This window comes from Lissotriton helveticus, chromosome 7 (assembly GCF_964261635.1).
Source record: "Lissotriton helveticus chromosome 7, aLisHel1.1, whole genome shotgun sequence".
Taxonomy (NCBI): Eukaryota; Metazoa; Chordata; class Amphibia; order Caudata; family Salamandridae; genus Lissotriton; species Lissotriton helveticus.
In genome coordinates this window covers 1,736,968,560-1,736,994,683 of record NC_136068.1, presented here as the reverse complement: position 1 = coordinate 1,736,994,683, position 26,124 = coordinate 1,736,968,560, and the positions used below count along the sequence as shown (strand labels likewise).

The 26,124-nt window shown below is 45.2% G+C and overlaps 1 pseudogene across 1 annotated transcript in view; it reads right to left on the bottom strand.

Moving 5' to 3' along the window:
- Positions 1-26,124, bottom strand: part of LOC144767663 (claudin domain-containing protein 2-like) — a 157,086-nt pseudogene that overhangs the window by 9,716 nt on the left and 121,246 nt on the right. The window contains exons 3-4 of the transcript XR_013598301.1: positions 14,692-14,841; positions 11,655-11,777 (exon numbers count right to left, since the gene is read on the bottom strand). The product of XR_013598301.1 is annotated as a claudin domain-containing protein 2-like (transcript). The remainder of the gene's footprint in view (positions 1-11,654; positions 11,778-14,691; positions 14,842-26,124) is intronic.

Here is a 26,124-nt window from a genome sequence, read left to right as displayed (position 1 = left end):
TTCCACCCCCTGGATGACCTGCATGACCTGGGCCCTGCTCGAGGATAGCCCAAATGTTTTAGACCCAGCAAGGGCTTTAGTGATTGTATAGCATTAAGTTCAGTCCTTGCAACAGGAAAATCAGTCACTTAAGGATGAACTGGTCAGGTATTAGCCTCACCATGTCCATTTGAGGTGGGGACTATGGTTGTTCCCAAGAGCACACATTCCGTTCCACAACCTTCACACTTTAGCGATTTGGGAAATCTAACAAGCACCTCCACTACCGAAAACGCGAATACTGTTCATGTCACAGTTACCACTCCAGTCCCAGCGCCTTTGGCCCCGCTCAAGCGATTTTTAGGGAGCAGTCACAATTTTGATGCATTTTTAAATCAGTGCCAGTTGCAGTTTCTTTGTCATCCAGGAACCTTTCCCTCTAATACTGCTAGAATAGCCTTTATCATGTCCCATCTCAGGGGTACAATTGCTGGTTGGGCTATTCCACACATTGAAAATAATGACCTGCTTTTAACTGATTTTGAAGGGTTTAAAGTGGGGACAAGTCATCTCTTTGCTATGCACACTTGTCTAGACCAGGGAAAATTAGCTGCTGATGCTTCATCAGGACAGAAAGAACCTCCTTACCCACAGTACTGATTTTTGTAAGCTAGTTAGTGAAACCCAATGGCCTGAAGAAAATAGGACTTCCCTCTAGTATAGGGGGTTAAGGGATGACTCAAAGGATTCACTGGCACACATTGCAAAAGTACACTCAGATTGTTTAGAGGTCATTAACGTAGTTGTCAAGCTTGACCATAGATTAATGGAATGTCCCTGAGGGGAGCCTAGACTGCTATTTGTGCAATCTGAGCAGAAAGAGTCAGTCTTTAAGAATCAGGATAACACAGAACCCACGCAGATCGGGGGCTTGCGCAGTCCTTTAACCGCATGCGTGCGGCGGCTATTTTTGCGCTGCGCTGCTTTATTCAAAAATCCGCGTTACATGACGAGCTGAGCTCGTCATGAGCGTGCGAGCGGCACAACTCATGAGGAGCTCAGCTCGTCATGAGCGCAGAAGGGGTTAACCACGGAAGAAAAAGAACAAAGAAAGAAATTAAACCCGTTTTTGTATTGTGGTGAAGCAGGACATTTTGTATGAGAAGGCCCTGCCAAACTAAAGGGGATTCGGTAGGCTACCACCTTGACTTCTTACACGATGCTGAAAAAGTTAGAGTGCCTAGTTGACAAAGGTGTCAGTCGGGTGTGGTTCTTGAACTGACACCCATTTACCTGGCTAATACCTCACATAGAGTACAACAACATTTAATGATACTGGTCATCCTTTGCACTGAACACCAACAGAAGCAGGTTTTACCCACGCTTGTAGATTCCGGGGCCACAGGAAATTTCTTCCCTTTAGCCTGTAGTACTGAAAATTCTGGACTCGTGTAATGTATCTGCACTCGAGAATAAAACTTCATCGTAAATTGACGAATTTGGTATCAAAAGACCGAGAATGACGAGTACATCATGTACATATATTTTCAGCATATTCGAGTGACGATTTCACCTTTTAATCGTCCCTCTCGTTCAGAACCCTCGGCTTCCATTTTGTGTATGGCAGCCATTTTGTGAGTTGCCCTTTACATAGGCCTTAATCCAGCTGAATTAAATTCCACAAGGACACATACTCCTTAGATCGACTTTTCCATGACCTGTGCAAGTTGGAACCATTGCCCCAGGCCGGACCTGTTAGGTCAGTTCCTCTCCAGTGGCCAAGCAAGATAGCATCAGGGCTCAGCCGGCCATAAACCTCCTCATTGCGCACACACCTGCCGTATCTTGCTCACATCTGTCTTTACGCCTTTGCTTCACTTACTTTATGATGGGGAGGTGCCCGTTTTTATTGGGGGTCCAGCGATATCTGATGAAATGTTGGCCCTTGCCGGATGATTTGTTGTAGGCAGCACGAAGTGAAATATGGACATGTCATCATGACTCTGCCTTTTCTTTGTATTAGAAATATGTTAACGATTTACTTTACAACCAAGAATGTTTTGCCTGAAGCCTAAAATTGTGTACAAGAAGAGAAGCCTGACTTTGTAAATTTGAGCAGTCTCCTGAGAATATACTTCCCCGTGTTGTACTTCTAGGACACTTGTTACCTTGGTTGCAGCCAATAAACTAATCTTTGACTTCACCTAGAAGACTCTGAGTTTCTGTGGTCTGAATCAGGAAAAGGACTCTAGGTCTTTGGGTGTGTATTCCCTGACACCGCTGGGTTACCGGTTAAGTACCGGTTCTGAAAAACCCAGTACCTCAAGCCTTGGCCCCTTCTTTACATATTCCATGGTTTATAAAAAGTGAACCAGAGCCGTAGATGTCTCAGAGCACTCTTCTGGGTTGACTGTATGCAAAACTACTCCCCTATCCTTAATATGTGAGAAAAGGCACTCTGAGACTTTGACCTCACTGACACACCTACCTTTGGCGCTATTTTAAGAATTCCTTGGCTTCAGTTGCACAATCCTGCTATTGACTCCTGCCTTTATTCAGTCACATGGGATCCCATTACTGTCAAACTCCTTGCTGTAAGAACACTCCCTCAGAGTCTGAGACAGAATATTCTCCATTTGCCAAATTGGATAGAAAGAAGGTGACCACTGATATCTTTCACTTCGTTAAGGAGAGATGCACCACGGCTCCAGTATTTAGACATCCAGACCCCATGCAGCCTTCTGTCGTGGAGGCAAATGCCTCTCAGGTAGATATGGATGGTATATATTTGCAACCTGATAGTACAACGCAACACATGCACCCATTTCCCTTTTTTATGAAAAGATCGTTGCCAACAGAGCAATGTTACTCAGCTGCCGAACTAGAGTTATTGGCAAATAAATTATGCTTTCAAGAATGGCAACACTTACCTTCGGCCATGCAACAGATCAGTGATTTTAGTTATTCTGTTCTTATGTTGAACTGCTAATAAAACCTGTAAGTCTATGCCACTGAAATTAATGCATGCTCAATCAGGGGGGCAATAGCAAGCGTGCTACTCACCCGTGGGGGTCTCAAGGTGCTGGGTGGGGGGGTGTTTGCTGGTTTTGCTTAGCCGAAGAGCCAGGTCTTGAGGGTCTTTCTGAAGGTGTTCAGGGAGGAGGTAAGCGTGATGTCTGCTGGTAGCTCGTTCCATGTTTTATTTATTTATAAAGCGCAATATTCATCTGACTGGATATCACGGCACTAACGGACTACCCATAACAAATTAAGGATACAGATTGTGGGGAGATTCTAAAACTTATCAGACTTTAGGAAATAGATGAGTCTACAGATTTTTCCTGAATAGCTGGTGTCCATTGATTAAGCCGAAGTTCTACTGGGAGTTCATTCCAGGATTTTGCCGCCAAATACGAAAAAGAGCTGCCCCCTAATCTAGACTTTTTAATACCCTTTGAGGTTGCCTTGGCCAGATGGCATGATCGCAGATTCCGATTAGGAAGATAAAACTTCACTCTGCCTTGGAGGATTTTCGGTCCGGCAAGATACAGAGCTGTGTGTGTATGTCATAGTAATTTAAACATGGCCCTCTGTCTCATAGGGAGCCAGTGTAGTGTATTCATGAATTCTGAGGCGGAACTATACTTCTTCACATTGCATACCGCTTTAGCTGCAGCATTTTGGACTAACTGGAGTCTGCAAAATAGGTAGTCCGCCATAACAAAAAGAGCATTCCTATAGTCCAGCCTGCTAACAAGCAGCGCCTGAACCAGGGTCTTTCTACATTCCAGCGGAATCCACTGGAATGCCCTCTTTAGCATTTTTACGATAGTGAAACTTTTCCCGAAGAGTACATGAACATAATTCTGTACGGTAAGCGTGTTATCAACGAGAATTCCCAGATTTTTTGCCACCTGTTTGGGAGACGGAGGTTTACCCAAGGTAGAAGGCCACCAAGTTGAATTCCAAACTTGATTAGCACCCCAAACAATAGAATTTCCGACTTGTCAGCGTTTAATTTCAGACAGTGGTCCGACATCCAAGCTGCCATTTCCGTAGGGCAGCTAATAAGTCTAGTCCTTGAGTCCTCTTGTCCATCTAAGGCAACCACCTGCTGGGTATCATCTGTGTAGGAGCATATGCTAATGCCCCACTTTCAACATATCCCTGCCAAAGAGGACACATAAATATTGAACAAGGTGGGACTCAACGATGCACCCTGCGGTACACCATAATTGATGGTAGGTGGCGTGGAAAAAAAAGTACCCAGCTGTATGGTTTGCTTTCTGTTGGTCAAAAATGAGTGGAGCCAGTGCAGAGCTTTGGAACGAATGCCCTTAGTGAATAGAGTTTTTAGCAAAAGATTGTGTGAAACAGTATCCAACGCTGCAGACAGGTCCAATTATATCAGCGCAACAGCTTTACCCTGATCTGTCATACATCTGATATTATCCAATACTGCTAGGAGTGTCGTCTCAGTACTGCTGTTAGTTCGGAATCCAGTCTGGGAGATATCCAGAAGTTAATTGGCTTCAAGGTACTGCATCAACTGTCTATTCACTAATTTCTGCATTATTTGGACAAATAGGGCAATTGCGATATCGGGCGATAGTTCCCGGGATTTTGGACATCGGTACCTGCCTTTTTTAGCAGAGGAATTACTGTAGAGTTCTTCCAGATCTCTGAAAACACAGCGGTGCACAATGATTGATTGATGACTTGGATAGCAAGAGGACAGATAATTGGAGCAATTTGAGAAATAACATAATGGCGACAAGGGTCTGATGGAGATCCAGATTTAGCTTCCATCATGATTTTTTCCACCTCTTGCTCGGTAAATGGACTGAAGCTATAAAGGTGGACTGGTGTATCAGGTTTGCAATGAAAGAACTCCTGTTTTAGATTGCCAAGTGGCTGCTTGTCATGGAAAGAGGTATATATCCCCCCAATCTTATTCAAAAAGAACCTACTGATCGCCTCGCAGCACTCTTGTGAAGGGAGTCAGGGTTTGCGACATACTGGCTGGATTGCAAAGCTCTTTCACAATTTTAAATAATTCCTTTAACGAGCCGCTGTTCGTAGCCTTCTAGCTCCCCAACCGGAAACTGCATAAGGATCACCCTGCCCTCTGCGCAAACAGCACTCCGCTGCGGCGGACCGGGTGTGAACAAGAGAAAGGTATGGACACTTTAAAACCACACAACACCTTAAAACAAATATGCCCCCTGAATGTGCAGCCTAAAATAAAATAATGATTAAAATAATGATTAAAAGAACATGCCCCTCAAATCTGCATCCTAAAGTTGTCAGAAGTCCAATAGCAACAAGAACTAAAAGGTCAGTGCCGTTTTCAAGACACCAGCAGGGATTATTCCATGTCTTGGCTGCAATGTGGGAAAAGGATTTTCTGCCTGCTCTGGCTCTGTGGATGTGTGGATGTGTGGGGTTTCGGCTAGTGCGAGGTTGGAGGAACGGAGGCTTTTTTTGGGTACATGGAATTTGACTGTCATTGAGGTATTCGGCTCAGTTGTTGTGTAGGCAATTGTAGGCGGGGTGAGGATTCTGAAGGTGATTCTTTTCTCTACGAGGAGCCAGTGGAGTCTTCGGAGATGTTGGCTGATGTGTTCTTGTCGAACGATGCCAAGGATGAGTCTGGAGTTTGCAAAGTAGGTACTTGTTGATGCCGGCGTAGAATGCGTTTTCATAGTCCAGTCTGCTGGTGATGAGTACGTGGGCGACTGTCTTCCTTGACTCCGAGGGGATCCATTTGAATGTCTTGTGGAGTATGCAGAGGGTGCTGAAGCAGCTGGATGTGACTGCGTTGGCCTGTCGGTTCATGATGAGTCAAAGATGATACCCTGGTTCTTGGCATGGTCTGCGGGAGTGGGTAGGCTCCCAAGGGCGGTTGGCCACCAGGTGTTATCCCATGCTGAAGGGGTGGTTCCAAGGACGAGGACTTCTGTCTTCTCTGCGTTGAGTTTGAGGCAGCTGTTTGTCATCCAGTCAGCGACTTCTTGCATTCCTTTCTGGAAATTGGGTTTGGCGCTGGTGGGATCTCGGTGAGGGACAGGATAAGCTGGGTGTCGTCAGCGTAGGATACGATGCGGAGGCTATGTTTTCATACGATGGTTGCTAGGGGGGGCCATGTAGATATTGAAGAAGGTCGGGCTCAGTGATGATCCTTCTGGGAGTCCGCATGTGGTTTCCGTGGGGTCGGAGAAGAAGGGAGGTAGCCTGATTTTCTGGCTTCTTCCGGTAAGGAACGATCGGTTCCAGTCCAGGGCTGTTCATTGTATGCCGGAGTCGTGTAGTCTGGTGACTAGTGTGCGGTGAGAGACGGTGTCGAACGCTGCTGATAGGTCGAGTAGGATGAGGGCTGCTGAGTGTCCTTGATCCAAGCGGGTGCGGATGTTGTCTTTGGCAGAGAGTAGGGCAGTCTCCGTGCTGTGGTTTCTTCGGAATCCGGATTGGGACAGGTCGAAGATGGAGTTGTGTTCAATGAACCGTGTTAGTTCTCTGTTGATGAGTTTCTCTGCAACTTTGGCTGCGAAGGGGAGGAGTGAGATGGGCCGGTAGTTTTTTTAGGTAAGTGGGGTCCACTGATTTCTGCACGTTTCCAGACGTCCGGGAAGGTGCCTGTTTCGAAGGTGGTGTTGGTGGTGTGTTTCAGTTCGGGTGCGATGGCGGCCGCGGATCTGTGGTAGATGTGAGGAGGGCAGGGGTTCGTGGGAGCCCCCGAGTGGATGCCTTTCATGGCTCAGGCGGTGTCCTCAGTCGTGAGGGGTGTGCAGCTGGAGATGGTTGGTTGGTTGTTGTCCGAGGGGGGCGGAGGGAGGCTGCGGTGTCTGGTCGATGAAGTGGTTATAGAGGGTTTTGATCATGTGGTGGAAGTAAGTTCCGAGATTGTTGCAGAGATCTTGGGAGGGAGTGATGTCTGTGGCTTTGCTGCGTGGGTTGGTGAATTCCTGGATGACGCTGAACAGTTCCTTGGAATTGGCGGAGTTGGCGAGGATTTTGTTGTGGATGAAGTTCCTTTTGGTGGTTCTGATTTGGTTGTGGATGAAGTTTTTTAGTGGTTCTGGTGGTGCTCCTTGTATGTAGACACCTGTTAGTGTACTGATGGCAATTGCCTCCTTGTGTTATTTTCAGTGCATTGCATCATCACAATGCCAGAGGTTCTGATCCGGTGCACATCTACCTCACAAATGAAGAAGGTATCAGAAGAGACAAATCCTGTTATGCTGTGTCGCACAGCTAATGAGCAGATCGCATACTGCAAGTGTCTTTTCCTTTTTTCATCATAACTTCCTTCCCTTACACAGAATAGTGTGGGATCTAAGGTTTCAGTTCTCTGACCTGCATCATCCTCGGGATGGATAGGAGGTCTAGCATTGGCTCCAGTGTTATCTCCACGGTTGGGATCAGGGGAGTGCATGACAGCTTCTTCTTTTAAAGACGTCTTGGTGAGAAACCAATGATGTCACTTCCTATGCATTTGGGTTATGGGCAATCCAGTGATGCAACTTCCTGTTGAATTAAGTCCTCTTGCTTGGCTTCTTTTAAATTTGGTTTTAGTGGTTTACCAGTAACGTCACTTCCTGTGCAGATGGATAATGGGAAGTCCAGTGATGTCACACTTTGGTGGGACACCACTGATGTCTCTTCTTGTGCAGATGATGATGAAGAATCTAGGTATGTCATTTCCTGTGGAATGGATGAGGAGAAATTAAGTCCTCTCCTTTAGCATCTTCTTTTAACAACTTTTTGGGTGAGAACCCAGAGAGGTTACTTCCTGTGCAGATGGATGAAGGGTAATCCAGTGATCTCCCTTCCTGTGCAGACAGATAATGAGGAACAAAGTCCTTTTTATTGGCTTTTTTAAACTAAAGTTCTGTTGAGAATCCAGGGATGCCATGTCCTGTGCAGATGGATGATGGGAAATATAGTGGTTTCACTTCCTGAGTAGATGAATGATGCTTAACCTGACTTCTCTCCATCATGCCCTCATTGGTCAGTGTCCTAGGTTCTGAAGCTTGGGTTACTCGTTCCAATTTATGCACGCACATCATTTTCTCTTTCTTTTAGCACACAAGTTGTTATTTTTTTTTTTTTTGGTTGTAAGCTTTTATTCGATAAAACAAGTATCTTGAAAGCAATTTACATACAATAAAAATATTCCAAGACATCCAGCTAGTCAATACACACAAGTTGTTAAAGTGTCACATGAGGACTTATTTGTCCGGCTTTTTTAATATTACATGCACCCATTGGGATAACTCCTAGAGCAACATAATGTGGATATTCAAGTATGCACTCCAATCAAATCCACTTCTAATTTAAATCTAAGTCAATACCACCTCATCCTGGAATACATATTGGATGAAAGACAACTCTGTACGAATGGAGCAGCAAGGCTGATATCCGGTTTCTGAAAGACATACATTTCAATTTGCTATACTTCAATTGTCATCACACCCGGAAAGACAACTATACAGTGTGCTGAATGTAAGGACGTTTGTTGCTATATTCTACTCTAACCTCCCCTTAACTCCCCAAACATTGCGGTCCTGGGAATCTTGTAATGTCCTTTCTCCAGTGAGCTCTCACCTGCTGAAATTGCCCATAAGTAGAGCAGACAAGAGCTGCATTGATATCTCATGTAGTCTACTGCATCATAATTCACACTGAGCTCTTAACAAAACTCCTCAACCATCTGCCCAAAACAAATCTGTGCTCATCAATGCCACAACTTGTCACCAGACATAATATTAAACAATGCAAACACGAGGCTCTGAATCTAATACAGCTTTAAAGTGATCACTTTTCATCATGTTTCTATTTCGCTGGTAGTACAGGTTGTACTGTATTTAAGGTCTGGACATGAAGTCCTAGTTTAGCTTTATCATGTGCATTGTCCGCCACTTTGGTTTGTAGGTCATCAATTCTGTTGTTAGCAGCCAGAAAATGTTTGGCTGTTTTCTTGGTCAGCTCTGTTTTTGTATCCCCTCTGGCTTACACTTGGTCTTCTGAAAGGGACAATTGTTTTCCTTTCCTACTTCTTCCCTTTTTGAAACGGATAACCTTATTTGATATTGTATGTTAGAGGTGTGCTTCTGTACAACAGTTATTAATGTTGTTTCACCTGTTGAGAAAAACAATATAGATTCTCAGGCCAAGTCCCACCCAATTTCTGTCAGTCTCTAGATGAGCTGTAGATGAAGTGTATTCTCCTCTAGTGCTGTGCATGTTGATTTTGGGTGATCATAAGCCATGCTGATTCAGCAAAGCAAAATAAGGAGCTCAAGGTTTGTACTGCAGGTTTCATGAACAGATCAATTGTAAACACTATATGCTTTCTAATGAAAGGCAGAGGGAATTAGTATTTGTTTCAGACACTTACACACAAGTCATTGAGGATCACTCCTCAATGACCTGTAACTATGTCTTTCAGATATTAGGCTTTGCAACCATTGTTAGGTGTCAGACGCCACAGACTTGGCACCATCTGCGACCCCATAGGAAATAGAGCTGGTGCCATTCTGAAGGTAGCAGTCAAAGCTTTACTGTTCTACCTTATTTTTTGGTTCTGTCTGAACTAACTTCCAGCTCATCTCCTTGTGCGGCGATTGTCACCAATGTGCTTCTCTTGAAGTGTCAAAGTTATACCACTTCACTACCTGTTTGGGGTCTGTGATGAACCTCAGATTATTCCACAAAGTAGCATTATTGGCCATTCAAGCTCACCATCTTGCATGGTTATCAGAAAAGAGACAATAAGACATGAATGGGACCCTGCATGTAATTAGGATGTTATTCTGTCATCGTCACATCATTTTGGCATGCAAATAGTGTGCATAGAATTAAGATACAATAGGGGTGGAAGCAGGGAACTGAATTCCTTGGCCCTAAAGAAAAGCCTAATTAGCGGTACGGCTTGAAACATGTTTACCTTTAGGAAGTTAGTATCATAGCCTACTTTGTTTTCTAAATGTCCCTCTATCCTTTTAACCATACCAGCTAGAGGTATGAATAAAATGTGATATAGCTACCAGCCAGGTATTTTTTGACTATAACAACCCCCCCCCCCAATTCCCTTCTCATGAAACATGATCCTTTATCATTGAAAAAGGAAATAGTGATCCCACGCAACTCGTAGGTCGCAGCACACCCCGATTTAGCGGATCCAGATGGACCCTATGATGAACGACGCCACAAAGGGGTAAATAGTGGAGTGTTACTCTCTATGGTCTAGATAGATCTGGGTTTCTCTGTTTTTGGATTAAGTTACTTGTGGAGGAGTTCGAACCCAGTGTATCCTCTTCCTCCCCCTACTCCTTTTTTGAACAGTACTTTTGTTCGGGTCAGATCTCTGCCTGGAGTAAATTAGGCGAGGCAATTTAAAGAATGCAACCTAGTCTGTGGCTGGCACAGACCCCCCAAAGATAATCAAACTAAATTCTGAAACTTTGTTCTCCAAACCACTTTTGTAACAAGACTCGTTTTCTGTTCCAGAGATAAAAAGTATCCCAAATTCCTATTGGGCACAGAAATGTTAAATGGTATCTTTCTTTTTTCACGTTCTATTTCTAAGCATCTCCCAAAGCTGACCCTCGTATCTCCTCCAGGTTTCAAATAAAAGCTGTACTCAAAATACCTAACGTTCTATCACATCTGATGCTTTTTGGCTCACAAAGTCATGAAGTCACAGGCAGGGCCCCAGCTCAAAGGAAACATCACAGTGGGACCATTCACAAAGTGATATGGCCTTGAATCATCTTTCCTTCCTTTAGGGAGCCTATATTTATTAATTCAACGTGGATAGAAACTGTTAAAAATGTATCACAATCCAAACATCGATTGCTTTCCGGATACTAGATTAGCAGTATGCTGCAAACATTTGTATATAGTGTTTTCCTAATTGAAGTTACTGAAATAAAGATGTAATCTACATGTTAAATTCACTGATTGAGCCGAAGTGAGTAAGGTTTAAATTAGTAGTCCAAATAATTACCACAAACAGTATTTCCTGAGGTATTTACATTATAAACATTTCATATGAGATTTGTTGAGCCCCAGTGAAGTGACCATAACCTAACGTGGTGAAAAACTAAGTGAAAAGGTATGGGGTGAACAGGTTCTTGGTAGTAGTCAAAAGGAGGAGCTTTACACAGAACATAATATGTGTTTTTCTCAGTCGCTCTCTTTTGTTAAAGTTAGAATTAAGTAAAGGCCTTTACTGAATATCAGCCCCTTCTATATCTACCCCAGGGCATAGCAGAATTAAGTTTGAAGACTCACCTCTGGCCTCTTTTTCTACTCTCTACGTGTTTTTATGTTATATTTGATGAATTTATAATGTGTTATGTTTTATTAATTTTGAAATAGTGAGCAAATTGATTATAGGGTCACTTGTTTACTGAGAATTTTGTTATGTGAACAATAAATGTACTTGTAATTTTAATCCTTGTAGTGGTTTCCCCTGTTATGTATGGTCCAATCTTCAGGTGTGGCAGAAGAGCAAGTTGAAAGAGTGCATTTTCTGGGTGTGTGACAGGTGACAAGAATGAATAGTTTGCAATGAAATCTACCCAAAGGGATTTTTTTCCTTTTCACTGCATAAGTGCCCTATTCTTTTTGGGTATCAAGGGGCCCCTTTTTCTCAAGTGAAGACTCACCTGCCACGAGGCTTACGGCTGCTGAGACCCAGCCCAATGCATAGGACCATGAGTAGTAACTCGTTTGAGGATCAATGCCAGGCGTCGAGGTGTACACAGACATGCCGATCACAGTAAACACACCTGGTAGAGAAAAGGGATCTGATCAAAAGTCAATCTTTTCTGCCCATGTGGGTGGTATCAGAAGAGCCCACAAGCACATTAAACTCCTGCCTCTTCAACTGACTGACAGCGCCTCTGGTGGACCTGATGTCCCCTCCCCCATACCCAGCGCCTTTTGAGACCCTTTTGGGCGGGTAGTTGTGCTTTACAAATAACCTGACTGATTAACCGATTGGTGAATGAAAATGGCTTTACAGAGGCCCTGCGTGTCTAGGACACAGTTCATACAAACCTGAGCAGGCTCTTGAATCCGCAGCGACTACACAGATACACATCTAAAAAACACAGCCAGGTTAAAAACCATTCTGTCAACCAAGGGAAAGAGGTTTCCATTTGAGCCAATAGAATTAGAGACATCCATCAGTGCTGGGCTGTCCTATCACACAATGTATTTTTACAGCAATATAATAGGTTTAAATATGTTGAAGATAAACATAGATTTACACATAGAGCCTTGGAGGTGAGCATAGAAGCCAGAAGATGGCCACCGTGTTTTCCTCCACATAGTGACATGGTTTGGCTATGTTCCTCATACATGCTACTGAGGTGTCAGAGCATTGTGGGTTCTCTCTGTAACTGATGTTCTTCTTGGGGACACTTCTAGCTACTACATGCGCAGGTTATTTAACGGGAAGAAGACTGTGGAAGCAACTGAAACAGGTAACTCTAGCTAAGGCAACTTTTACACAAGTAGATGTATGCACATACCAATGCTTGAATCTCTGCTTAGACTGCATTCAAAGACAAATTAGTAGACCCACATGCCCGACTCTCGTACATGACGTGGTTAGAATTAATATGACTGTGGAGTTACAGCTAGTAGAACTACTGGCATTTCTAGGTGTAAATTGGCCAAATATAGTTCTAAATCGCATGGGCAGACATTTCTGCCAATTACATCTGAGGAAAACACACCTGACAATCACCATAAATTAACACACAAAAGTATAGCTCACAGCTTGGTTGGCCCACTTCTGCTTTTGCTGTGAGATGTCATGGAGTCAGGTACCAGGTACAGTTGTGTTTTATTGTGGCTCGGGGTGTTTTTGTCTGTTTGGGAGTTTCAATGTATTATGTCGTCTCTGGGTGTTTAGGCAGCAGTTTAAAAAAGCGTATGCTGTTGAGTTTGTGTGTTTTGTCCCGTGATTGCGTAAGTGGGAGAATGCGAGAATAAGTATGTGGTAGGATGAGTAGATACACAGGTGTAAGGATGAATGACAGAATGCATGTTTGATGACTTACTGCAGGAGTAAACCCACCAAGGACTTAAAAGCTTTCATTTATAAGCAAGACATGCTGGCTTTGCAACGTGTGTTATGTTTACACGACAAAGGCTTCACAAATACACACTGCGGCATGTATGTGGGAACCTTCCTATCCAGCCCTCCTTTAAATATTGGCGGATAAGCCTTCTGGATCCAGTCTGCTGGGACACTCTCCAACAAGGATCTGCCAACTATCTTTACATCACCCTGGATTCACTCCACCTGGAGACTCCTTTTTGTGTGCACTCTATTATTGTTACTAGCATAACATTGAGATACATTGCAGAAAAGGTGGGGCTCTGGGATTAGGGTCCAGGTTTCAAGTTGCATGTAAATGTAAATGTACAGGAATTTATATAGCACAAATCACCAAGCGGTTTCTAAGCGCTTGCTTAGGGAACCCGTCCTGGTATTCCCCTGTGAGATAACCCCAGCAGGGTATCCGCAAAGTGAAAGCCAGGCATCCCGCCGCGAAGGGCCGTTGTGGAGATTAAGCAAGCTATTGCCCAGAGTCGCAGAGTGTGAACCCGAGAATCGAGTAGGCACCGGAGCGAGAATTGTCGAGTCCATGGACATTTTAGGACTCAAGACCCCGCCGAGCCGGGAATTGAACCCTGGTCCCGGGCTGACCTCTGCTTCCAGGTCTGCCTCCTCTAACCAGTGAGCCACACTTCTCCACCATCATGAGCTGATATACCCGTTTCCATTAACTCCATCTTAAACCTTACTTTACCTAGACCAACACCTTCCGTGAAGTTAGCATTATTATTACACAAATGTGAATGTGATTTGTGTTCATTCTCTCAAAGAAAGCCTTTGGTTTTTCAGTCCCAGGGTCTAAACCCTTATTCGTGTTTTCTACTTTCTTTTCAGGTTACACTGTACAGCACTTATTGAGGTCGTACATCGGCTCCACCCTCCGAACAATAAAGAAAATTAATAAACAACCAAAACTCATCAGTACACCGCGGTGATTTGAAGAAACTCTGTCATCTGTTCCACCCCATGGTCCATTAAATGCAAATGTACAGCTTTCAGCCAAAGACGTTTCAGGGTTTGTGTAAAAGAGGCGTGACTTCTTTAGTACTTTCTAAGCACTGTAAAGTGCTCTGCACAAGTGGGTCTGATTCCTGCATTCCTGAAAGGGAGTGATACTTGTCAGACTGTGGGTGGGAGTGGTGCCGTGTGCAAAAGCACATTCCTGCAACAGTGCTGCAGCGTGTCAGGGACTATTTGCAGCAGGGGAGCCGGGTTTGGGTCCAGCATTTGAATCAACAGCAATGGAGAAGGTCAATGATATAGCGCCTTGCTGGAATGCAGCAATAATGCACTGTGGTGTAATGCACTGATGGCAGAGCCTCAGATTAGAGGAGGAACACATTAGTAGGACAGTATGGGGGACTGACAGCACAGGAAAGGCCAGGAGTTGGACAACAGATCCTGGAACAAAATAGTAAAAGGCTCTTTAGTTTAGGAGGAGCGGAATGTAGTAGTCAGTAGTCTGCTGACCCCAACAATGCTGCATCTGTAAATATGCTCAAAAAACGAGCCCAGAACTAAACATGTGGCCCTGGAAGGGTAAAGATGAAGATTTATATTTTATACTCCACCTGCAATGAGGGCCCAGGACCCCGCCTGCCTCTGCATGTTCATTTTCCCTAGGAACTCGTGACCCTTGATTGCAGAGATCTGCGTGCTCACGGCCAGCACCAGGAAGACAAGGGAGATGATGAGGAAGGCTCGGGTCACATTTATAACAACTGCACAGAATAATAAAAAAAATACAATTATAAAAGATGCTATATCACCCATAACATTAGATTTTCAGAACGAAAGCATGTGTAAAAAATAGAAGGAAAGGCCCAAAGGTTAAATAAGGTTTTTGTCATGATAACTTCTAGTTTGAAAGAAACGTTTCTTCATCCCAGACAGTGTGTGTGGTATTGGGAAGGTATCATTAGCTGGTGTGTTGTTTATCTTGAGATTTCTCGAAAGGTAAGTACATCAGATGGACTGGTGTGGCACGACTGAGTAAATCATGTGACTGACTCTACCCCAGTCCTCTTGGCCTTTCTGAGGTAGAACCCAGGTGGAAGAGCTCCTATTTTGCCTCTTGGGTATGTCTTTCTATTACACCAACCACACACTAACTCCTCCAAAGGGCTACTTCATTATTTTAGCAGCAGATAAACACCTGGGCTTAGATACGAGGGTAATTCACTCAAGGAAATCCATGGTTTAACCCTTCTTAGGAAATGTGTTCTAACTTCAAATACATCTTTTAAATATACATACATACATAAGGAATAACCATTTTGATGTGAATCTAGTTAATCTAGCAAATCCAATACATCCATTCTTAAATCTAATCCAAGAAGGACATTGAAATCCAGCAGTCATTCTTCAGGCACACCACCCTGGATTCTTCATGCAAGTAATAAATGCCAAGGGCTACCATAGCCAAAGTCACTTGTTGATTAACATCTATCCCTCAGGAATCCAATACCAGTGACCTAAGCCAGTGTCTTTTCTAATATGTGGCTTTGTTCGAAAGAATAATATGCATTGGGTAATGTAATTTCCTTACAGTCCCTTGCCCACGTGGAAACAAGCATTGGTAAGGCCAATAGGCCCTCTTTTCTAAAAAGGCTGACCTATTAGCTTTGCTAACAACTTATTTTGACGTTTGCACGCACATACAAGCATCATGACTCTTGCTCACTCATCTGGCAATTTTGGGATATGTTTTTGGTTAAAGAGAACCCATTACAAGATGGCATCTGGTGCCTACGCATGGGTCACACTCACAACGCACAGAAATCCCTACTGTAAGACCGATCTCTTCCATTGGAAAACACTGGGTTATCCTATTACATTTAATAAGTGAGAACTTTGGATTGCAAGAAGGTAGAGCTATCATGTTTCCACTCAAATTGTAATTTAAAATCTTCTTTAATTGTAAAGGCAGATTCTAAATCACAATTCTAAAATGCCACTTTTAGAATGTTGACATTTTCTTGACTTAACTATTTGGTGCCTGCTACCAGTGTCCTGGGTTACATGACTATGAATGGATTTTCTCTTGAGCTGTGTATTACTCCCAGACAGTGAGCTAAAATGAGACTACGTGTTGGCAGGAGGGACCATCCTGCCAGGATGGCTTGTGGTGGAGCTGTTCTTTGTCCCACTTACACTTCAAAGGGCTTACCACCAGCACACACAAAAGAACCAGAAACGAGTCTTTTGTCACCCCAAATGTCTTGGAGCCTAGGCAGGAGAAGGAGAGAACTTAAAAGAACCAGATGTGGGGTGTGGTATAGGGAGTCCGCCCACTTCAAAGGGTGTCATCAGATATAAATACTGGACCCTCAGGACACCTTTAAAGTACACTCTTGGTCCTGTGAAAAACTTCCTGAACCCTAGAGGATTGTGCTGCTGCTACTAGACTACTACTCTGCTGCTAAAGGCCTGCCTTGCTGCTTGAAGGAGAACTGGATCATCTCCTTGAACCCAGGGCCACCAGAAGTGACTCCAAGAACTAGTTGGCTGCCCTCCTGTGTGAGCAAAAGTGACAAAATGAACTACATTGATGTTGAACCCTGCACCTGGCCTCTGATGGAGCAACTCCTATCCCCCCAAGTGGTGCCTTCAGTTCCTGAACTTTTGGGAGTGATGTTAAAGGTGCTGCTCCTGAAAAACACAAAAAAACGTAAACTTAAAAAGATTTTCACCAAAATCTGTTGAGAAACAACAGAAGGCCGGGGGCCTACATGCCAGCTAATCTGCCCATGGTGCATCACCAGTCAGCCTGTCTTTGCAGCAGCTCCTGCTACATTCTTCTATTCAGTGGGAAATCATCGTCCTCTTCAGCTACAGCTGAAGCTTCATCCCACTGGAGTTTTTCAACTTTTAAAAGGCTGTTTATGTCCAAAAGTAAAAACCTTCACCCGGCTTGATGGTGACCAGTTCCCAATCGACCACAACAACCATTTAGACCTGGAAATCCGTCTCCTCTGATCTTTTTCCTGCTATTGTGAACAGCTTTACCAAGACTTCGTCATGTGAGCCCAGGCCACAACAACTCCTTCTTGGACACAGCCTGCTGCTTTGATCTACTGAAATCTACCTTTTCCTCGGCTTTTTTGGGCATCACTCCTCATCAGCCAGGCTAGCTTGATTCCAGTGGCATGGGGCTCATGGGACCCACATCTGGGCATACCTGTCCCACTCGGGTGACTAATATAAAAAGAACAATTGATGGACAGAATCCTGAACAATGACAAACATTCACCCCAGTACAGAGATCTAGGCCTCATTCCATCATTTTTCATTTGTTTGCCCCCATGCTATTCCAGTTTAAATTCAGTCATATGCAAATCAGTCTGGAGCCTGCTCCCCATAGGAACAGTGCAGCCCGAACTGCCAGGTCAGGCAGTTCGGGCTGGACTGTTCCATAAGGAGCAGGGTCAAGACTGATTTGCATATCGCTGGGTCCAAACTGGGGTAGCCTAGTGAGCAAAAGAATGATGGATTAAACCCAGATCTCTTGATTAGGAGTGAGAGGTTGAAAAGTTTCAGCACTCTGTCCACCATCTTGTTGTGTTTACGATGTTCGCCCCAAGTAGCCATGGGAATGCCAAGACGTGGGTCTCTTGCTCGTTGTGCCACTGGAGTGAAGCTGGCCCTGCTGATGAGGGGCGATACTGTGTCCCTTCCTGTACATAAACAATCATCCTACAATGCAGGCTCCCTTGCACCATGGCGCAAGGTTGACTGCGTTGGCGCTAGGTAACTGTTTTAGCACAGGTGAAAGTGAAATCACAGAGGTGTGCCGTTTTCTTTCGTTTTTTAAATGATTGTGTGGTACAGCTAAATTGCTTGCAGCGCCGCTCCATTTTGTTGTAAATATACCCCTTGGAATTTTTTGTGAATTTCTAAGGTTTTTTAAGTTCAATTTCCTAACAATAATGTCCCTTTAACCATTGGCTTTTTCAACACCTGGGTGTAAAATTCTGCTCCGCTAGTGGAATTTGCGGAACTCGCCAACTCTGCATTCCACAGAGAACATGTCACTTCATGTGCACCTGGAGTGCAGCGAGGCTTGATGGGTGCTTGCCAGAAGCTGGGCAACCCTCAGCAGCCAAGGAGTGTTCATCCCTCAACCAGAAATGAACCAGCAGACCCCTATACAGAGTGGTTGAGAAAGGGGACGGGACCTCCGATGACATCCCAGCAATCCCGTAGGACTTATTTGTCACAACAATAGGAGTTCTTGACCCCCAATGACTTTCAGCAGCCAAAGGGAATTTATCCCCTAACCCGTAATGCACCAGGAGGACCCTATATAGAGTGGTTGACAAAGGGGGTAGGACCTCCAATGACTGCTCAGCTATCCCGCTGTGGAGGACTTGCTTGTATCAACAACTGGGGTTCTTGGCCCGAATGACCCTCAGCAGCCAAGGAGATTTCATCTCCCAACCAGCAATCTGCCAGTAGGCTCATGTGCAGAGTGGTTCAGAAAGGGGGTGGGGCCTCTGATGAAGGCTCAGAAATCTGGTTGGAGGGGACTTACTTATCAAAACAATATGGGGTTCATGGACCCCAACGTCCCTCAACAGCCAAGGGGAGTTCATCCCTCAACCTGTAGGACACCAGAAGGCCCCTGAGCAGGGTGGTTGAGATAGGGGGTAATGCCTCTGATGACATCTCAGCAATCCAGCTGTGGGGGAGGTACTTATCCCAACAATAGGGCTTCTTGTCCCCTAACAACCCTCAGCAGCCAAGAGGACTTTATCCCGCAAACAGTAGTGCACCAGGAGGCCATTGTGCAGAGTGGTTGAGAAAGGGGCCTCTGACTACATCTCAGCAACCCGGCTGTGGGGGTGAACTTACTGGTCATAACAGAAGGGGTTCTTGGCTCCCAATGACCATCAGCAGCCGGGGGGGGGGGGGAGGGTACATCCCCCAACCAGAAGTATGTCAGGAGGCCCATGTGCAGAATGGTTGAGAAAGGGGGTTCAGACGCCGTCTCAGCAACCCGGCTGTAGGGGACTTACATGTCGCAGAAATAGGGGGTGCTTGGCCCTCTACAACCCTCAGCAGGCAAGGGGAATGTATCCCTCAACCAGTAGTACACCAGGAGGCCAGTGAGCAGAGTGGTTAAGAAAAAGAGAGAGGGGCCTGTAACAATCTCAGCAATCTGGCTGTGGAGTACTTACTTCTCGCAACAATAAGAGTTCTTGGCCCCATTGACCCTCATCAGCAAAGGGGACTTCATCCCCCAACTCGTAGTATGGCAGGAGGCCCTTTTGCAAAGTGGTTAACAAAAGGGAGCAGTCCTCCTATGAAGACTCGGGAATCCTTTCCACGGGGCTGGCCATTACCAAATGGGGGAGGAGGACTGCCTGGGCAGATTTCAGTCCTGGGAAACCCATTTTCCAGGATCTGATCTTTTATTTTTTTGTTTATTAATACAGGAGGGTGCCGTGCGGCTTTCCCGGGCCGATATTGGCCTAGGAGACCCCATCCCCTGGTTCTCTGGGTGCCCTATGGGATTCTATGGACTGCCTTGCAAAAATACAGGAGATTCTATTGAAAGATAATTATCTTATGACATTGATAGATGTCTCTTCACTTTACACCTCAATCAGACATGAGGATGAATTAACAGCATGCCAATATTTTCTCAGAGCGTGAACAATCACTTATATTGAGCACTCCAAAATGTTGATTGAAATGCTTAGTTTCTGCTTAACCCATAATGGATTTATCTTTGATGGAACCCACTATCTACGAAAGTGAGGGACAGCTATGGAGACATCTTTTGCCCATACTTATGCAAATCTGATTATGGGCTACTGGAAAGCAGGAACAATATGGACTGATAAAAATCAGAACATTTTAGATTGTGTAAGATTATGGACAAGGTTTATCGAGAACCTCTTCCTAATCTTGGAAGGAAACAGGAATAATTTGGAGCAATTAGTTTTGATCTTTGAATCAGAATGCTTATAATCTGAACTCCACTCATGCTATCAGTTCACAACGGATAATCTTTTTTAATGTTGAGATTTTTAATCAAAGACTTGAAAATATGTAACAAAGTGCATCATAAGCGACATAATGCGATAGTATCCTTCATGCCAACAGTGGACACCTAAAGATGTTGTAATGGAGTATCCCTTTTGGAGAAATGTTCAGATCCAGACCTGAGTGCTCGGAGAGAACAGTAATTTTGAGGAACAGATACAAGAAATGCAAATGATGTTTCTAACTTGGGGAGACCCACCTTAGAAGTGCTTATGAGTGCAGCCTCCTCCTTGCTGCTCAGCAAGCATAACTAACCTCACTTTGTGAAAATGATGTTATATATTGATAATGCCTTTGTATTGTATAGGGGAAATAAAAACGTTTCCACAGGATTTTTCTTCCGAGAACGGTGCCTCCACAGCTGCCCAGCAAGTAGTGGGCATCTGCACCGTTAAGGTTCTTCACTTTTAGGGGACATGGGCTTAATCTAGGAGTGGGACGCACTCCTTCGCCCCTACCTTGGCCTGCTCAACTGCGCAGCACTTAGTGCCAGCTGCAACGTTTAGGCCCTTCATTGTAGATGCCCAGCAAGTAGTGGGCACCTGCCACATTTAGGTCTATGCCAAGTGCGCACCCGTGACTGTCGCTGCATTAGCAGCGTGCCAAGAGGTTTGGACAGAGGGCATTTGAGCCCCTTAGAGATGGCCAGTCGGTCCAGGGGACTATTACATTTGTAGGGCGCTAGGCCCTAGAGTGCTTTTTATAGGTGCTAGGAAATGTAATGTCTGTAGTATGTTTTATGCACCTTGATTTATGCTTATAGATGTGCTTTTATGCTTATTTACCCACTAGGTCTCGACTTTTCTACCTTCAATCATGCGCCCGCCTAACCCCACCCGAAATTCTTCGCTGGAGCGTTACGGACCCAACTTCTGGTCCATTAACTACCCTAACAAATGAACAGTAACGCTAAAATTAACTTCAAACATAGTACTCTAAAACAATACACGAAAAGACTCATTGTAGATAACGGCAGCAAGAAAACTAACTTCATTTTTTACACCAATCGCCCGGCTCAATGGAAAAACACCTTCTTGCTTCACCTCCAAGTCGCCTATTCAGTAATCATTCCCTATGGTGAAAAAATCTCCACTACTATATCCCCGTACTTCAAAGGGGAACTCACCATTTCCATCTACAGAACTGGAACCATTCTCATACAAGCCACCGACCCGCACCCCACTACTTTGGACTGCCACTTCCCCACACTTTTCTCCTTGTTAACTCAACTGAGCCATCAAACACTATCTCCCCCATTCCCCACCACCCTCACTAATAACGTGGAACTGATCCAATCTCCCTGCCCTGAAAACACTCTTCAACTCATGGACATCCACCATCACTCACTACAATCACACTACCCCTATCATTACTCTTCGTTGCCTAACACCCACCACGATCACATCAACTAAGCACACCAGGAGCGACAAACTCACAATTAACAATCCCCACAAGGCCGATCGACAGTTTGGTGTCTAACCTTAGCCCTCCTGCGATTGAAATCCCCTCCGACACTCCCCTCCCCACCCCTGATAATCTAAACACTCCCTCACAATCTTCCCCGACCCCCTACACCAGGGTTCTCCAAACCAGTCCTGGATGGCCGGATCCATGCCAGATTTTTAAATTAACTACATGTATCTAAATGGGGATATGCAAAAATCTGTCATGGATCCGGCCCTCCAGGACTGGTTTGGAGACCCCTGCCCTACACAGTCCCTGTTCCCCTGACTCTCCCCGGGTCTAACGCCATTTCCAATCCTATGGACTCTCTCCCCCCCTCCCTCCTCTGCACACTCCCCTTCCGCCGCTTCACTCCCAAATACAAAACCTACCGCCACCACTAATTTCTCTGACATGACCCAGAACACTGACGCCCTGCCTAGAATTTCTCTCCCTCCTCACCTGGACACTAGTCCCACTTCTCTTCTGAACTCCTCGAATGGGAACATGACTAATCCGGCACCCTGTGAACAACCTCTCCCCTCTCCTAATCCCAGGGACTCCATCCTATCTCGGACCTGTGTTAATGCCCTCCATAGACCCAAGTCAGTCTTGACCCCTGCCTAAAAACTCAAACTTTTTCAGTTCAATAAAACAGCAACTGAACAGAATTGAGATGAAATTTAACTCCCTTACTGCTGATTTCCTTCACTCACAGCAAAACCTCCTCAACCGAGTCAAGCCACCGTGCTCCCTCCCCCTGGGTATTTCTGCCCCAACCCCCCTCAATACACCTCCCGTGGCCCCACTCAATACACCTCTCATGGCCCCACAGAGCACCCCTCGACTCCCCAGTCCAGCAGCAAGTCAGACACTTCGTCCCAACTGGGATAGCCAGCCCTTTTCGGTACGGAAAACAGATGAGATCAAAAACTCTTACCTCGCTTCCAAACAGAAGTCTGCCCCTTTCCACATCCCTGTTATTAATGTCCACTGTACCCCCATCCTTGACATCCCCCCCGAAGAACTAACAGACCTAATAACACTGTTCTCCTTGACCGATACCAAAGACGTGTTCCTGGGTGACATATCCACAGGAATGGCCCAAAAGACTCCACGGTCATGAACCTATCCAACCTTCTGGAAATACATAACCTCAAACAACTCTGCAATAAGTTAACTCACATCAAAGGTGCAACACTAGATGCCATTACCATCAACGAACTGGTCTCTGAGCAATTTCTTCCATTGACTGGTCCGACCACCACCTCATTCTGTTCAGGATTGACACACCTGTCAGCCACCAACCTATTTGTGACGTCAAATCTAAACTCTTGACCAGAAACATCAAAAAAGTCCGTTTATCCGAACTTGAATCCATGATTCATTCCATCTTCAACTCCATCCCTCAACATGGACGGCAGATCAACTCACTACACACTTTAACTCAAAAATGACAGAGGTTTTAGACCAGGTAGCTCCACTCAAACAACTGTGGCAAAACAAATCGAAATATCTATCCCTATCAAAGGCAAGAGAGAGAGGACTAGGTAGCTAGTCCGTATCCCCAGGGATTTATATGTGAAATCAATAAGGACTAGCTTATTTGTGAATTTACATAGACTCAAGACTGTAAGACAGGGTACAAACCCTTATCTTTGTTCATGAAGCCCTCACCCACCAACCTGGTTGGTGGCATGCTTCATCATCGGGCCCACCCAGTGACACCTAGCGTGTCCCGGGTGTGCTTCGACGCCTGAATACAGCGGAGCAGGTATGTTTCTGAGTGTGCAGTGTAGTGACGTGGAGGTGAAAGTTTAAAAGCTATACAGGGATCCCAGTACCCGAGGCTAAATTATATTTTAATAACTGGGTCACTTAGTATTAAAAAAGGCTGCTGGATGTTATAGGAGTGTTAATTAGGGTCTCCTACATCCAGGTGTGGTCTACATGTTTCAACCAGACGTAGAAACATAGTCGCGGCCGTTGCGAGCCGACAAGTAACTTCGCAATTGCGAACTGGTACACAACCCTCGCGAACTGGCAGAAACCCTTGCGAACACAAAAAAAAAAATTTGCGAGAGTTCGTGGATTTTGCGGATTGCAAATCCGTAAATACGCAAGTTCGCGGATTGCCAATTCGCAAAATCTGCCCATGCTTAGTCCAGTCCCACCAGGAGTTGGGTGGTTTGATCGAAGTTCATTTCGTTGATGTTCAGGAGGTGTTTGGTATCTTTGATGAAGGTAGGGGTTTCTTGTACCAGTGTGTTCAGGAAGTCGTTACAGGACCTAGAAAGTGGTTCCAATAGGGAGTTGATCCCTGAGACTATGGGTCTTCCTGGGGGTGGTATGGTGCCCTTGTGTACTTTGGGTACAGTATAAAAGTAAGATACTTTCCCATTTTTGGTGCACAGGTATTCTGCCTCTTGGGTTTAGATTTGATCAGCGTCACTGGCTCTTTTTTACCAGGGTGTGTATGGTGATTTGCAGTTCCACGGTGGGGTCTTTATCCAGGCATTTGTAATTACGTGTGTCGCTGAGGAGTCTGCGGCATTCTTGATCGTAGTCCGTTTTATCAATAAGGACGTTCCCTCCCCCCCTTGTCAGCTGGTTTGATGACAATGGTGGGGTTATTTTGTAGGCGTTGTATGATGTCACTGTGTTTTTTCGATAGATTGTTAAAGGTTCCTTTGGGGTTCAGTTTCTCTATGTCAGTGTAAGCTGCTTGCTCAAAGGTAGAGATTTCTGTGGGTCACTGGTAGGAGGTGGCACGAAGTTGGATTTTAACCTAAGGTCTGTTTCATTGGGATTGGTATCGGTCGTAGTTTTTTCTGGTGTCACTTTTTCAAAGAAGGCTTTCAGTTTGAGCTTTCTAAAAAACTCAGCTAGTTCGACATGGAGTTTAAATTTGTCCAGTCGTGTGGTAGGGACGAACGAGAGGCCTTTACTGAGGACCGCTGTCTCACTTTGTCACAGGTGTACTCGATAAATTGAACACCAGGGATGTGGGTGTGTCAGTGGTCACTGCTTGCTCGTTCCTGGTTCCCGGGATTTGTTGCGGGTATTGGCGCTGACTGGGTCTTCTTCCCATTGGACTTTCTGGTAGTTCAGTCTCCTGCTGCATGATCTGTGGCCCTGTCCTAAAAAAGGGGGTCTTTGGTTCCCTTGGTAGAAGGGCATTGGGCCAGGTGGGCATAGGGGTGGGTATCCATAGTACGCGTGTTGCATTTGTCCAAATGGCGGTGGGCCGAAGGTGTGAGTTTGTAAATGTAAATGTATGTAAATGTATAGGCATTTATATAGCGCACTACTTACCCGTAGGGTCCCAAGGCGCTTCGACCGCTGCGAAACCCTTCCTGGCTTCCCTGAGAGATGGTCCCTTAATGGGTATCTCCAGGGTGAGACCAGGCATCCCCGGCGGTCTGGTGGGGCCGTTAGTGAAGATGAGGCAAGCTAATGCCCAGAGTTGCCGAGTGTGAACGCTGATCAGAGTGGGCACCGAGGCGAGAGAATTATCGAGTCCGCTGACCCTGGTCCAGAAACCTGCCGCGCCGGGAATCGAACCCTGGTCCCGGCCGTCCTCTGCTCTCGGGTCTGCCGCCTCTAACCAGTGAGCCACACTACTTCACTTTGTGGTGGTCCCTGCCAGTTTTGTGGCCAGCGTTGGCCTCTGCGTCCTCTGCCGCGTTTGTTGGCGCCTGCGCTCTAGTCGCTTGATATGGATGTGTTTTCTCCTGAGCTGTCATGGGTACCATCGGTTTTGTTTGGGGGTACATAGTCACTCTCCGCGTATGGGTATGTTTTGGAATAGCTGAATTTCTTAAGGTCTTTTTGAAATATGTTAATTTTGCTTTGGGTCAGATATTCTTTGTATTCAGCCATCTCTTTGTTCTGATCGTCAAGTTTCTTTTGTATGATGTTAGTGTGGCTCTCTGTGGTTTGGATATCAATAAGTATAGCATCGGGGAGACGTTTAGCTGTTTTAATGATGAGCACTAACCAGTCCCTGGTGCAGTGGCAGGCTATCTGGGCCCAGTCATTCCTAAAGGTGACGTCATCCAGGAATATTCTGGGGGCGTTGGTAACAAGGAATCCCCTTGGTGCTGTATTGGTGCGTAGATATTGGGTTAACATGACACCATGTAAGATGGTTATTATTCGATTCTGCTTTTTCTCCGTTAGTGTGTCCCAGTCTGTTGTTTGAGCTATGGTATTAGAGATGTTAAAGTCTGCCAGAAAAGATGTGTCAGCAAGAATCTCACTGATGTCGTCCTCACTGAAAGTGAGGCCATGGTTTTCGGCCATTGTAGGTGCTCGTTATCTCTCACAGCTGTGCGCTGTCTATATATATCACTATCAAAGGAGAAGGAGATGACTAGGTAGCTTGTCCGTATCCCCAGAGTTATATATGTGAAATCAATAAGGACTAGCCTATTTGTGAATTTACATAGACTCAAGACTGTAAGACAGGGTACAAACCCTTTTGTTTGTTCATGAAGCCCTCACCCACC